The 14,155-nt window shown below is 27.4% G+C and overlaps 3 pseudogenes; all 3 read right to left on the reverse strand.

Moving 5' to 3' along the window:
- Positions 1-3,042: 3,042 nt before the first annotated feature.
- On the reverse strand, positions 3,043-3,940 carry LOC149056710 (uncharacterized; annotated as a pseudogene).
- A 3,449-nt stretch (positions 3,941-7,389) lies between these two features.
- Positions 7,390-8,288, reverse strand: LOC149056711 (uncharacterized; annotated as a pseudogene).
- A 3,448-nt stretch (positions 8,289-11,736) lies between these two features.
- LOC149056712 (uncharacterized) lies at positions 11,737-12,634 on the reverse strand (annotated as a pseudogene).
- Positions 12,635-14,155: the final 1,521 nt, after the last annotated feature.

The raw sequence follows: 14,155 nt of genomic DNA on the forward strand, positions 1-14,155 counted from the left end.
TATAAATATAATATGATTTGGGGTTTTAATAAAAGATTAATCTTAAATCGTAATTGCAAAATGATAAAGTATGTATAATATATTAATATACAGCATACGGGCATACGGTAGATATCATACTAAACTATAGTAAAATTACAATAGATAAAATATTTAGGGTAGATAGCATATTGAACAAGTACCTATATTTTCTATGAATAATTAATTTTGAAGTATGAAAAGGGGGATAAGTCAAAAAATGTGTATTTTGAGATATCATGTAAGGGACGTAGAGAATTTTTTTTTACATTTGTGCATAACGGGATTAGTCGAATGACGAATTAAACAGTAGTAATTGATTTGTGAAAAACGGGATGAAACACTTATAATGCAGTTTAGTTTGATCAAAACAGGATAACTCAGTTGTACCATATTACATTAACTACTTTTGTGAAAAATAAGTCAAATTGACTAGTATCTTATTACACATATTTTAGTTTTGTCCAATATGAGATAAGTAAACTTATCCCTCTTCACACACAATTTTATTGACATATCTCATTTCTATAATTATTACTAATACTAACATACTATTACCAATATTGCCAATAAACAATAATATTAATAATTAATAGAATGTCTCATATTATTTTATTTTGACAACACTGATTTTAATAAGACTGCTCTTATCGACAATCATTCTATACATTTTAGATTTTAAAATAATTATATTATTTTATAAAATAATTTACTTAAATTACTTCGTTAGACATTATACGTGCATATCATTGATACAAAATAATTTAAAATTAAGATTTTGGGTCAAATTATAATTATATTTTATACAATATATTTTCTATAAATAAATAATTTTAAGTATGAAAAAATAAAATAATTTATTGTGATGACTTACCTTCCTTTTCTGACCCTATACATAAGATTATTATTGATTATTACTTATTATTTATTGATAATATTATGTAGTATTATTTCAATTAAGTTATTAAAAATGTCTATGTTTTGATGAGGGTGTGGGTGGGGTGTGAGTTGGTCAGAAGGAACAATAATATTGGAGCCCGGCGTTGATGCAACTAATTACTGCAATAACCATTAGAAAAAATGATTCAAAATTAATAATGCTTAATTTAGGACCGGATTTAGTTCCGTACCAGGGTCAAACATTTGAGTCGGCGTCTGCTCTTATCGACAATAATTCTATATATTTTAGATTTTAAAATTATTTTACTACACAATTAATTTACGTAAATTACTTCGTTAGATATTATACAAGCAAATTATCATTGAAGCAAAATATTTTTAAATTACGATATTGGGACAAATTATAATTATGATTTATACATTATATATATTTATTTTATAAATAACCACTTTTGGAATATGTGAAAATAATATAAAATTTTTGTGATGACTTATCATCCTTTTTTGGCTCTATAGGTACATCAGTTTATTATTGATTATTATTTAGTTTGTTTGAAAATATTATGTAGTATTATTTAAACATTTAAAACTAAGTTACTAATCATTTCCATTGCATTGACGAGTGGGTTGGTGGAGGTCATAAGTACCCATAATATTGGAGCCCGGTGTTAATGCGGCTGATTACTTCAATAACTATTAGAAAAATGTTTCAAAATTAATCGTTGTATAACTTGGAACCAGGATTTAGTTCTGTACCCGGGTCAACCATTTGAGTCGGCGTCTGCTCTTATCGAAAATGATTCTATACATTTTAGATTTTAAAATAATTATTTTATTATATAATTAATTTACGTAAATTATTTCGTTAGACATTATACAAGCATATCATTGAATCAAAATATTTTTAAATTATGATATTGGGACAAATATTATAATCATGATTTATATACATTATATATATTTTTTATAAAAAACCACTTTTGGAATATGTGAAAATAAAATAATTTATTGTGATGACTTACCTGCCTTTTCTGGCCCTATACATAAGATTATTATTGATTATTACTGATTATTTATTGATGATATTATGTAGTATTATTTAAATTAAGTTATTAAACATTTCCATATTATTGATGAGTGTGTGGGTTGGGCGTGAGTGGGCCTGAAGGTTTCGGGCGCAGCCCGTTTCGCCCAAAATCAACCTTTCCCGTTTAGCTCAGATACCCGTTTCGACCAAAGCCATTTTAGTCGTTTTCAAATTAAGTTGGCAATGGGTTTTAAATAATATAATACATATATCATTATATAACTTGTATTATTATTATTAGATATTTTTAAAAAAGTCATAGGAAAAGTTTTTATAAAATACATCATATTATACATTATTACAGTTATAATATAAAAAACACTATTATATTATTTTTTACTACAACTACGAGTCTAATATACCAGTTCTGGATGTACTAATTGGTTGCTCATAACTGAGATAAATTGTAATAGATACCTATATAACGTCGATAATTTGAGCGGAAAGTCCTGACTATGATAAAATTGTTATTGACGAAAACTTGTCGTGCTATATAATCAATTATTAGTATCGTCGGCAGTTTTACAAAAGTAGGTATCTTGTTAATCACAACAGTATTTTTGTTCATTGACAAGTTTTTATGAACAAATTATAAAAAATGCTCTAAAAATTTAGAAAAAGCATGTCAAAAAAAATCGTCAAAAAATGCGTTTAAGGTTAATTTTATCAAAAATGCTATACAAAATTATTTTAAAATAATCAGTAATTTTTTAAAAATGGCTAATAATAAAAGTTATATAATTATATATGTATTATATTAAAACGAATAAAATGGCTTTGGTCGAAACGGGTATCTGGGCGAAACGGGAAATGTTGATTTTGGGCGAAACGGGTGCCGCCCAAGGATCAATAATATTGGAGCCCGGTGTTAATGCCACTAATTACTTCAAGCAAAATATTTTAATATTAAGATTTAGGGGTCAAAAAATAATTATGATTTATACAATATATATTTTGGTACTCGTTCAATATGCTACCTACCGCATGGTTTAGTATGCTATCTACCGTTAATATTTTATATTTTTATCTACCGTCATTTTATGTTGGTGAAGTTTGATATCAGCACGTATTTAAATGTAAATTGTCTTTCCTTCATAATGTAGAATTTCTTCTTTGTCATTTTTGTATACTGTGTAGTTATGTATACGTATTTCTGATCGCTCCGAGGAATAATTCAAAGAGGTCTTCATTTGGTTTTTGTAACGAGCGCCACCACTCTTCTTGAAGTGGTGATGGTAATATGTTAGTCACTCACCGGGTTTTAATGTTATATTTATTTTTGACGTGTCTCCAAAGAGTTTCTTTAGTTTGGGTCTCAGCACCAGTTATTGGATCAATGAAATTTTCTGAATGATTAACCGTTTTGTGGATAAACTCATGTTCATTTAAAGTAGAATACGCACGCCATTTATCGAAATATATAGTAGTACCTTGTTCAACTTCATTTAATATAATTGGTAGTAAGGAATTTCGATCACGTTTTTCAACTTAAAAAAAACATCTCTCTAAAATGGTATCATGCTTACAACACAAACCAAAAATCCATGGCCCTTGAATTCGTTGTCCGTAATTTTGATTATTTATTACTTCGTCTTCATCTGAACTCTCTTCATTTTCATCAGACATTTCTTTGGGTTAGCGAACTCCAAGACGTAATCTTCCACGATTACATTTCCTTTTACCTTGGAACAAGGATTCATCTATTTGCACAACTAGGCCAGGACCTCCCATTTTTTTACGTTTTTGAAACTCAGCTACTGTTACGTCTCGACATAAATTATACCAGTCAACTATAGTTGGTCTTAATCTTTTCGTAAACGCCTCGGCTTGTGTTACCTTTATTTGAAATACCCAATACCAAACAAGTTCTACGATATCGCACAATCTTAAACCTCTGTTACACTTCCCATTTTTATCCATATACGTAAAAAAGTTGTTGTTCTTGCGTATGGATTAAAATGTTTGGCATCCTTTTTTCGTACATCAAATTTAAATTGTTTTCAAAATATTACTTTCCGAATCACGTTTTTGACTATTTTTCAGAATTTTTATTAACTCACCACCACAAATTGCTTGGTTTTTAATTTTTGTACAAGTTTGGTCGATTGGTAATAAACCACGTATACTTAAAAAAATTTCGCGCATCTCTTCATTTTGAATTATGTGTCGATATAAAGAAATCATAGTTGAAAAACTCATAATAATAATTATTAAATAATATTTAATAATAAATAAATCATAGTAAAACCACGTATATAATCGACGCAACTCACAAACACACACTAAACAGGTATAATATAAAGGTATACCTACTAACTTACCTAACTTACTATGGTATAAAATATAAATATAATATGATTTGGGGTTTTAATAAAAGATTAATCTTAAATCGTAATTGCAAAATGATAAAGTATGTATAATATATTAATATACAGCATACGGGCATACGGTAGATATCATACTAAACTATAGTAAAATTACAATAGATAAAATATTTAGGGTAGATAGCATATTGAACAAGTACCTATATTTTCTATGAATAATTAATTTTGAAGTATGAAAAGGGGGATAAGTCAAAAAATGTGTATTTTGAGATATCATGTAAGGGACGTAGAGAATTTTTTTTTACATTTGTGCATAACGGGATTAGTCGAATGACGAATTAAACAGTAGTAATTGATTTGTGAAAAACGGGATGAAACACTTATAATGCAGTTTAGTTTGATCAAAACAGGATAACTCAGTTGTACCATATTACATTAACTACTTTTGTGAAAAATAAGTCAAATTGACTAGTATCTTATTACACATATTTTAGTTTTGTCCAATATGAGATAAGTAAACTTATCCCTCTTCACACACAATTTTATTGACATATCTCATTTCTATAATTATTACTAATACTAACATACTATTACCAATATTGCCAATAAACAATAATATTAATAATTAATAGAATGTCTCATATTATTTTATTTTGACAACACTGATTTTAATAAGACTGCTCTTATCGACAATCATTCTATACATTTTAGATTTTAAAATAATTATATTATTTTATAAAATAATTTACTTAAATTACTTCGTTGGACATTATACGTGCATATCATTGATACAAAATAATTTAAAATTAAGATTTTGGGTCAAATTATAATTATATTTTATACAATATATTTTCTATAAATAAATAATTTTAAGTATGAAAAAATAAAATAATTTATTGTGATGACTTACCTTCCTTTTCTGACCCTATACATAAGATTATTATTGATTATTACTTATTATTTATTGATAATATTATGTAGTATTATTTCAATTAAGTTATTAAAAATGTCTATGTTTTGATGAGGGTGTGGGTGGGGTGTGAGTTGGTCAGAAGGAACAATAATATTGGAGCCCGGCGTTGATGCAACTAATTACTGCAATAACCATTAGAAAAAATGATTCAAAATTAATAATGCTTAATTTAGGACCGGATTTAGTTCCGTACCAGGGTCAAACATTTGAGTCGGCGTCTGCTCTTATCGACAATAATTCTATATATTTTAGATTTTAAAATTATTTTACTACACAATTAATTTACGTAAATTACTTCGTTAGATATTATACAAGCAAATTATCATTGAAGCAAAATATTTTTAAATTACGATATTGGGACAAATTATAATTATGATTTATACATTATATATATTTATTTTATAAATAACCACTTTTGGAATATGTGAAAATAATATAAAATTTTTGTGATGACTTATCATCCTTTTTTGGCTCTATAGGTACATCAGTTTATTATTGATTATTATTTAGTTTGTTTGAAAATATTATGTAGTATTATTTAAACATTTAAAACTAAGTTACTAATCATTTCCATTGCATTGACGAGTGGGTTGGTGGAGGTCATAAGTACCCATAATATTGGAGCCCGGTGTTAATGCGGCTGATTACTTCAATAACTATTAGAAAAATGTTTCAAAATTAATCGTTGTATAACTTGGAACCAGGATTTAGTTCTGTACCCGGGTCAACCATTTGAGTCGGCGTCTGCTCTTATCGAAAATGATTCTATACATTTTAGATTTTAAAATAATTATTTTATTATATAATTAATTTACGTAAATTATTTCGTTAGACATTATACAAGCATATCATTGAATCAAAATATTTTTAAATTATGATATTGGGACAAATATTATAATCATGATTTATATACATTATATATATTTTTTATAAAAAACCACTTTTGGAATATGTGAAAATAAAATAATTTATTGTGATGACTTACCTGCCTTTTCTGGCCCTATACATAAGATTATTATTGATTATTACTGATTATTTATTGATGATATTATGTAGTATTATTTAAATTAAGTTATTAAACATTTCCATATTATTGATGAGTGTGTGGGTTGGGCGTGAGTGGGCCTGAAGGTTTCGGGCGCAGCCCGTTTCGCCCAAAATCAACCTTTCCCGTTTAGCTCAGATACCCGTTTCGACCAAAGCCATTTTAGTCGTTTTCAAATTAAGTTGGCAATGGGTTTTAAATAATATAATACATATATCATTATATAACTTGTATTATTATTATTAGATATTTTTAAAAAAGTCATAGGAAAAGTTTTTATAAAATACATCATATTATACATTATTACAGTTATAATATAAAAAACACTATTATATTATTTTTTACTACAACTACGAGTCTAATATACCAGTTCTGGATGTACTAATTGGTTGCTCATAACTGAGATAAATTGTAATAGATACCTATATAACGTCGATAATTTGAGCGGAAAGTCCTGACTATGATAAAATTGTTATTGACGAAAACTTGTCGTGCTATATAATCAATTATTAGTATCGTCGGCAGTTTTACAAAAGTAGGTATCTTGTTAATCACAACAGTATTTTTGTTCATTGACAAGTTTTTATGAACAAATTATAAAAAATGCTCTAAAAATTTAGAAAAAGCATGTCAAAAAAAATCGTCAAAAAATGCGTTTAAGGTTAATTTTATCAAAAATGCTATACAAAATTATTTTAAAATAATCAGTAATTTTTTAAAAATGGCTAATAATAAAAGTTATATAATTATATATGTATTATATTAAAACGAATAAAATGGCTTTGGTCGAAACGGGTATCTGGGCGAAACGGGAAATGTTGATTTTGGGCGAAACGGGTGCCGCCCAAGGATCAATAATATTGGAGCCCGGTGTTAATGCCACTAATTACTTCAAGCAAAATATTTTAATATTAAGATTTAGGGGTCAAAAAATAATTATGATTTATACAATATATATTTTGGTACTCGTTCAATATGCTACCTACCGCATGGTTTAGTATGCTATCTACCGTTAATATTTTATATTTTTATCTACCGTCATTTTATGTTGGTGAAGTTTGATATCAGCACGTATTTAAATGTAAATTGTCTTTCCTTCATAATGTAGAATTTCTTCTTTGTCATTTTTGTATACTGTGTAGTTATGTATACGTATTTCTGATCGCTCCGAGGAATAATTCAAAGAGGTCTTCATTTGGTTTTTGTAACGAGCGCCACCACTCTTCTTGAAGTGGTGATGGTAATATGTTAGTCACTCACCGGGTTTTAATGTTATATTTATTTTTGACGTGTCTCCAAAGAGTTTCTTTAGTTTGGGTCTCAGCACCAGTTATTGGATCAATGAAATTTTCTGAATGATTAACCGTTTTGTGGATAAACTCATGTTCATTTAAAGTAGAATACGCACGCCATTTATCGAAATATATAGTAGTACCTTGTTCAACTTCATTTAATATAATTGGTAGTAAGGAATTTCGATCACGTTTTTCAACTTAAAAAAAACATCTCTCTAAAATGGTATCATGCTTACAACACAAACCAAAAATCCATGGCCCTTGAATTCGTTGTCCGTAATTTTGATTATTTATTACTTCGTCTTCATCTGAACTCTCTTCATTTTCATCAGACATTTCTTTGGGTTAGCGAACTCCAAGACGTAATCTTCCACGATTACATTTCCTTTTACCTTGGAACAAGGATTCATCTATTTGCACAACTAGGGCAGGACCTCCCATTTTTTTACGTTTTTGAAATTCAGCTACTGTTACGTCTCGACATAAATTATACCAGTCAACTATAGTTGGTCTTAATCTTTTCGTAAACGCCTCGGCTTGTGTTACCTTTATTTGAAATACCCAATACCAAACAAGTTCTACGATATCGCATAATCTTAAACCTCTGTTACACTTCCCATTTTTATCCATATACGTAAAAAAGTTGTTGTTCTTGCGTATGGATTAAAATGTTTGGCATCCTTTTTTCGTACATCAAATTTAAATTGTTTTCAAAATATTACTTTCCGAATCACGTTTTTGACTATTTTTCAGAATTTTTATTAACTCACCACCACAAATTGCTTGGTTTTTAATTTTTGTACAAGTTTGGTCGATTGGTAATAAACCACGTATACTTAAAAAAATTTCGCGCATCTCTTCATTTTGAATTATGTGTCGATATAAAGAAATCATAGTTGAAAAACTCATAATAATAATTATTAAATAATATTTAATAATAAATAAATCATAGTAAAACCACGTATATAATCGACGCAACTCACAAACACACACTAAACAGGTATAATATAAAGGTATACCTACTAACTTACCTAACTTACTATGGTATAAAATATAAATATAATATGATTTGGGGTTTTAATAAAAGATTAATCTTAAATCGTAATTGCAAAATGATAAAGTATGTATAATATATTAATATACAGCATACGGGCATACGGTAGATATCATACTAAACTATAGTAAAATTACAATAGATAAAATATTTAGGGTAGATAGCATATTGAACAAGTACCTATATTTTCTATGAATAATTAATTTTGAAGTATGAAAAGGGGGATAAGTCAAAAAATGTGTATTTTGAGATATCATGTAAGGGACGTAGAGAATTTTTTTTTACATTTGTGCATAACGGGATTAGTCGAATGACGAATTAAACAGAAGTAATTGATTTGTGAAAAACGGGATGAAACACTTATAATGCAGTTTAGTTTGATCAAAACAGGATAACTCAGTTGTACCATATTACATTAACTACTTTTGTGAAAAATAAGTCAAATTGACTAGTATCTTATTACACATATTTTAGTTTTGTCCAATATGAGATAAGTAAACTTATCCCTCTTCACACACAATTTTATTGACATATCTCATTTCTATAATTATTACTAATACTAACATACTATTACCAATATTGCCAATAAACAATAATATTAATAATTAATAGAATGTCTCATATTATTTTATTTTGACAACACTGATTTTAATAAGACTGCTCTTATCGACAATCATTCTATACATTTTAGATTTTAAAATAATTATATTATTTTATAAAATAATTTACTTAAATTACTTCGTTAGACATTATACGTGCATATCATTGATACAAAATAATTTAAAATTAAGATTTTGGGTCAAATTATAATTATATTTTATACAATATATTTTCTATAAATAAATAATTTTAAGTATGAAAAAATAAAATAATTTATTGTGATGACTTACCTTCCTTTTCTGACCCTATACATAAGATTATTATTGATTATTACTTATTATTTATTGATAATATTATGTAGTATTATTTCAATTAAGTTATTAAAAATGTCTATGTTTTGATGAGGGTGTGGGTGGGGCGTGAGTTGGTCAGAAGGAACAATAATATTGGAGCCCGGCGTTGATGCAACTAATTACTGCAATAACCATTAGAAAAAATGATTCAAAATTAATAATGCTTAATTTAGGACCGGATTTAGTTCCGTACCAGGGTCAAACATTTGAGTCGGCGTCTGCTCTTATCGACAATAATTCTGTACATTTTAGATTTTAAAATTATTTTACTACACAATTAATTTACGTAAATTACTTCGTTAGATATTATACAAGCAAATTATCATTGAAGCAAAATATTTTTAAATTACGATATTGGGACAAATTATAATTATGATTTATACATTATATATATTTATTTTATAAATAACCACTTTTGGAATATGTGAAAATAATATAAAATTTTTGTGATGACTTATCATCCTTTTTTGGCTCTATAGGTACATCAGTTTATTATTGATTATTATTTAGTTTGTTTGAAAATATTATGTAGTATTATTTAAACATTTAAAACTAAGTTACTAATCATTTCCATTGCATTGACGAGTGGGTTGGTGGAGGTCATAAGTACCCATAATATTGGAGCCCGGTGTTAATGCGGCTGATTACTTCAATAACTATTAGAAAAATGTTTCAAAATTAATCGTTGTATAACTTGGAACCAGGATTTAGTTCTGTACCCGGGTCAACCATTTGAGTCGGCGTCTGCTCTTATCGAAAATGATTCTATACATTTTAGATTTTAAAATAATTATTTTATTATATAATTAATTTACGTAAATTATTTCGTTAGACATTATACAAGCATATCATTGAATCAAAATATTTTTAAATTATGATATTGGGACAAATATTATAATCATGATTTATATACATTATATATATTTTTTATAAAAAACCACTTTTGGAATATGTGAAAATAAAATAATTTATTGTGATGACTTACCTGCCTTTTCTGGCCCTATACATAAGATTATTATTGATTATTACTGATTATTTATTGATGATATTATGTAGTATTATTTAAATTAAGTTATTAAACATTTCCATATTATTGATGAGTGTGTGGGTTGGGCGTGAGTGGGCCTGAAGGTTTCGGGCGCAGCCCGTTTCGCCCAAAATCAACCTTTCCCGTTTAGCTCAGATACCCGTTTCGACCAAAGCCATTTTAGTCGTTTTCAAATTAAGTTGGCAATGGGTTTTAAATAATATAATACATATATCATTATATAACTTGTATTATTATTATTAGATATTTTTAAAAAAGTCATAGGAAAAGTTTTTATAAAATACATCATATTATACATTATTACAGTTATAATATAAAAAACACTATTATATTATTTTTTACTACAACTACGAGTCTAATATACCAGTTCTGGATGTACTAATTGGTTGCTCATAACTGAGATAAATTGTAATAGATACCTATATAACGTCGATAATTTGAGCGGAAAGTCCTGACTATGATAAAATTGTTATTGACGAAAACTTGTCGTGCTATATAATCAATTATTAGTATCGTCGGCAGTTTTACAAAAGTAGGTATCTTGTTAATCACAACAGTATTTTTGTTCATTGACAAGTTTTTATGAACAAATTATAAAAAATGCTCTAAAAATTTAGAAAAAGCATGTCAAAAAAAATCGTCAAAAAATGCGTTTAAGGTTAATTTTATCAAAAATGCTATACAAAATTATTTTAAAATAATCAGTAATTTTTTAAAAATGGCTAATAATAAAAGTTATATAATTATATATGTATTATATTAAAACGAATAAAATGGCTTTGGTCGAAACGGGTATCTGGGCGAAACGGGAAATGTTGATTTTGGGCGAAACGGGTGCCGCCCAAGGATCAATAATATTGGAGCCCGGTGTTAATGCCACTAATTACTTCAAGCAAAATATTTTAATATTAAGATTTAGGGGTCAAAAAATAATTATGATTTATACAATATATATTTTGGTACTCGTTCAATATGCTACCTACCGCATGGTTTAGTATGCTATCTACCGTTAATATTTTATATTTTTATCTACCGTCATTTTATGTTGGTGAAGTTTGATATCAGCACGTATTTAAATGTAAATTGTCTTTCCTTCATAATGTAGAATTTCTTCTTTGTCATTTTTGTATACTGTGTAGTTATGTATACGTATTTCTGATCGCTCCGAGGAATAATTCAAAGAGGTCTTCATTTGGTTTTTGTAACGAGCGCCACCACTCTTCTTGAAGTGGTGATGGTAATATGTTAGTCACTCACCGGGTTTTAATGTTATATTTATTTTTGACGTGTCTCCAAAGAGTTTCTTTAGTTTGGGTCTCAGCACCAGTTATTGGATCAATGAAATTTTCTGAATGATTAACCGTTTTGTGGATAAACTCATGTTCATTTAAAGTAGAATACGCACGCCATTTATCGAAATATATAGTAGTACCTTGTTCAACTTCATTTAATATAATTGGTAGTAAGGAATTTCGATCACGTTTTTCAACTTAAAAAAAACATCTCTCTAAAATGGTATCATGCTTACAACACAAACCAAAAATCCATGGCCCTTGAATTCGTTGTCCGTAATTTTGATTATTTATTACTTCGTCTTCATCTGAACTCTCTTCATTTTCATCAGACATTTCTTTGGGTTAGCGAACTCCAAGACGTAATCTTCCACGATTACATTTCCTTTTACCTTGGAACAAGGATTCATCTATTTGCACAACTAGGGCAGGACCTCCCATTTTTTTACGTTTTTGAAATTCAGCTACTGTTACGTCTCGACATAAATTATACCAGTCAACTATAGTTGGTCTTAATCTTTTCGTAAACGCCTCGGCTTGTGTTACCTTTATTTGAAATACCCAATACCAAACAAGTTCTACGATATCGCACAATCTTAAACCTCTGTTACACTTCCCATTTTTATCCATATACGTAAAAAAGTTGTTGTTCTTGCGTATGGATTAAAATGTTTGGCATCCTTTTTTCGTACATCAAATTTAAATTGTTTTCAAAATATTACTTTCCGAATCACGTTTTTGACTATTTTTCAGAATTTTTATTAACTCACCACCACAAATTGCTTGGTTTTTAATTTTTGTACAAGTTTGGTCGATTGGTAATAAACCACGTATACTTAAAAAAATTTCGCGCATCTCTTCATTTTGAATTATGTGTCGATATAAAGAAATCATAGTTGAAAAACTCATAATAATAATTATTAAATAATATTTAATAATAAATAAATCATAGTAAAACCACGTATATAATCGACGCAACTCACAAACACACACTAAACAGGTATAATATAAAGGTATACCTACTAACTTACCTAACTTACTATGGTATAAAATATAAATATAATATGATTTGGGGTTTTAATAAAAGATTAATCTTAAATCGTAATTGCAAAATGATAAAGTATGTATAATATATTAATATACAGCATACGGGCATACGGTAGATATCATACTAAACTATAGTAAAATTACAATAGATAAAATATTTAGGGTAGATAGCATATTGAACAAGTACCTATATTTTCTATGAATAATTAATTTTGAAGTATGAAAAGGGGGATAAGTCAAAAAATGTGTATTTTGAGATATCATGTAAGGGACGTAGAGAATTTTTTTTTACATTTGTGCATAACGGGATTAGTCGAATGACGAATTAAACAGAAGTAATTGATTTGTGAAAAACGGGATGAAACACTTATAATGCAGTTTAGTTTGATCAAAACAGGATAACTCAGTTGTACCATATTACATTAACTACTTTTGTGAAAAATAAGTCAAATTGACTAGTATCTTATTACACATATTTTAGTTTTGTCCAATATGAGATAAGTAAACTTATCCCTCTTCACACACAATTTTATTGACATATCTCATTTCTATAATTATTACTAATACTAACATACTATTACCAATATTGCCAATAAACAATAATATTAATAATTAATAGAATGTCTCATATTATTTTATTTTGACAACACTGATTTTAATAAGACTGCTCTTATCGACAATCATTCTATACATTTTAGATTTTAAAATAATTATATTATTTTATAAAATAATTTACTTAAATTACTTCGTTAGATATTATACGTGCATATCATTGATACAAAATAATTTAAAATTAAGATTTTGGGACAAATTATAATTATATTTTATACAATATAGTTTCTATAAATAAATAATTTTAAGTATGAAAAAATAAAATAATTTATTGTGATGACTTACCTTCCTTTTCTGACCCTATACATAAGATTATTATTGATTATTACTTATTATTTATTGATAATATTATGTAGTATTATTTCAATTAAGTTATTAAAAATGTCTATGTTTTGATGAGGGTGTGGGTGGGGTGTGAGTTGGTCAGAAGGAACAATAATATTGGAGCCCGGCGTTGATGCAACTAATTACTGCAATAACCATTAGAAAAAATGATTCAAAATTAAT

The sequence above is a fragment of the Diuraphis noxia genome, unplaced genomic scaffold, assembly GCF_037042655.1.
Source record: "Diuraphis noxia isolate RWA-SAM2 unplaced genomic scaffold, SU_Dnox_SAM2 contig0003, whole genome shotgun sequence".
Classification (NCBI taxonomy): domain Eukaryota; kingdom Metazoa; phylum Arthropoda; class Insecta; order Hemiptera; family Aphididae; genus Diuraphis; species Diuraphis noxia.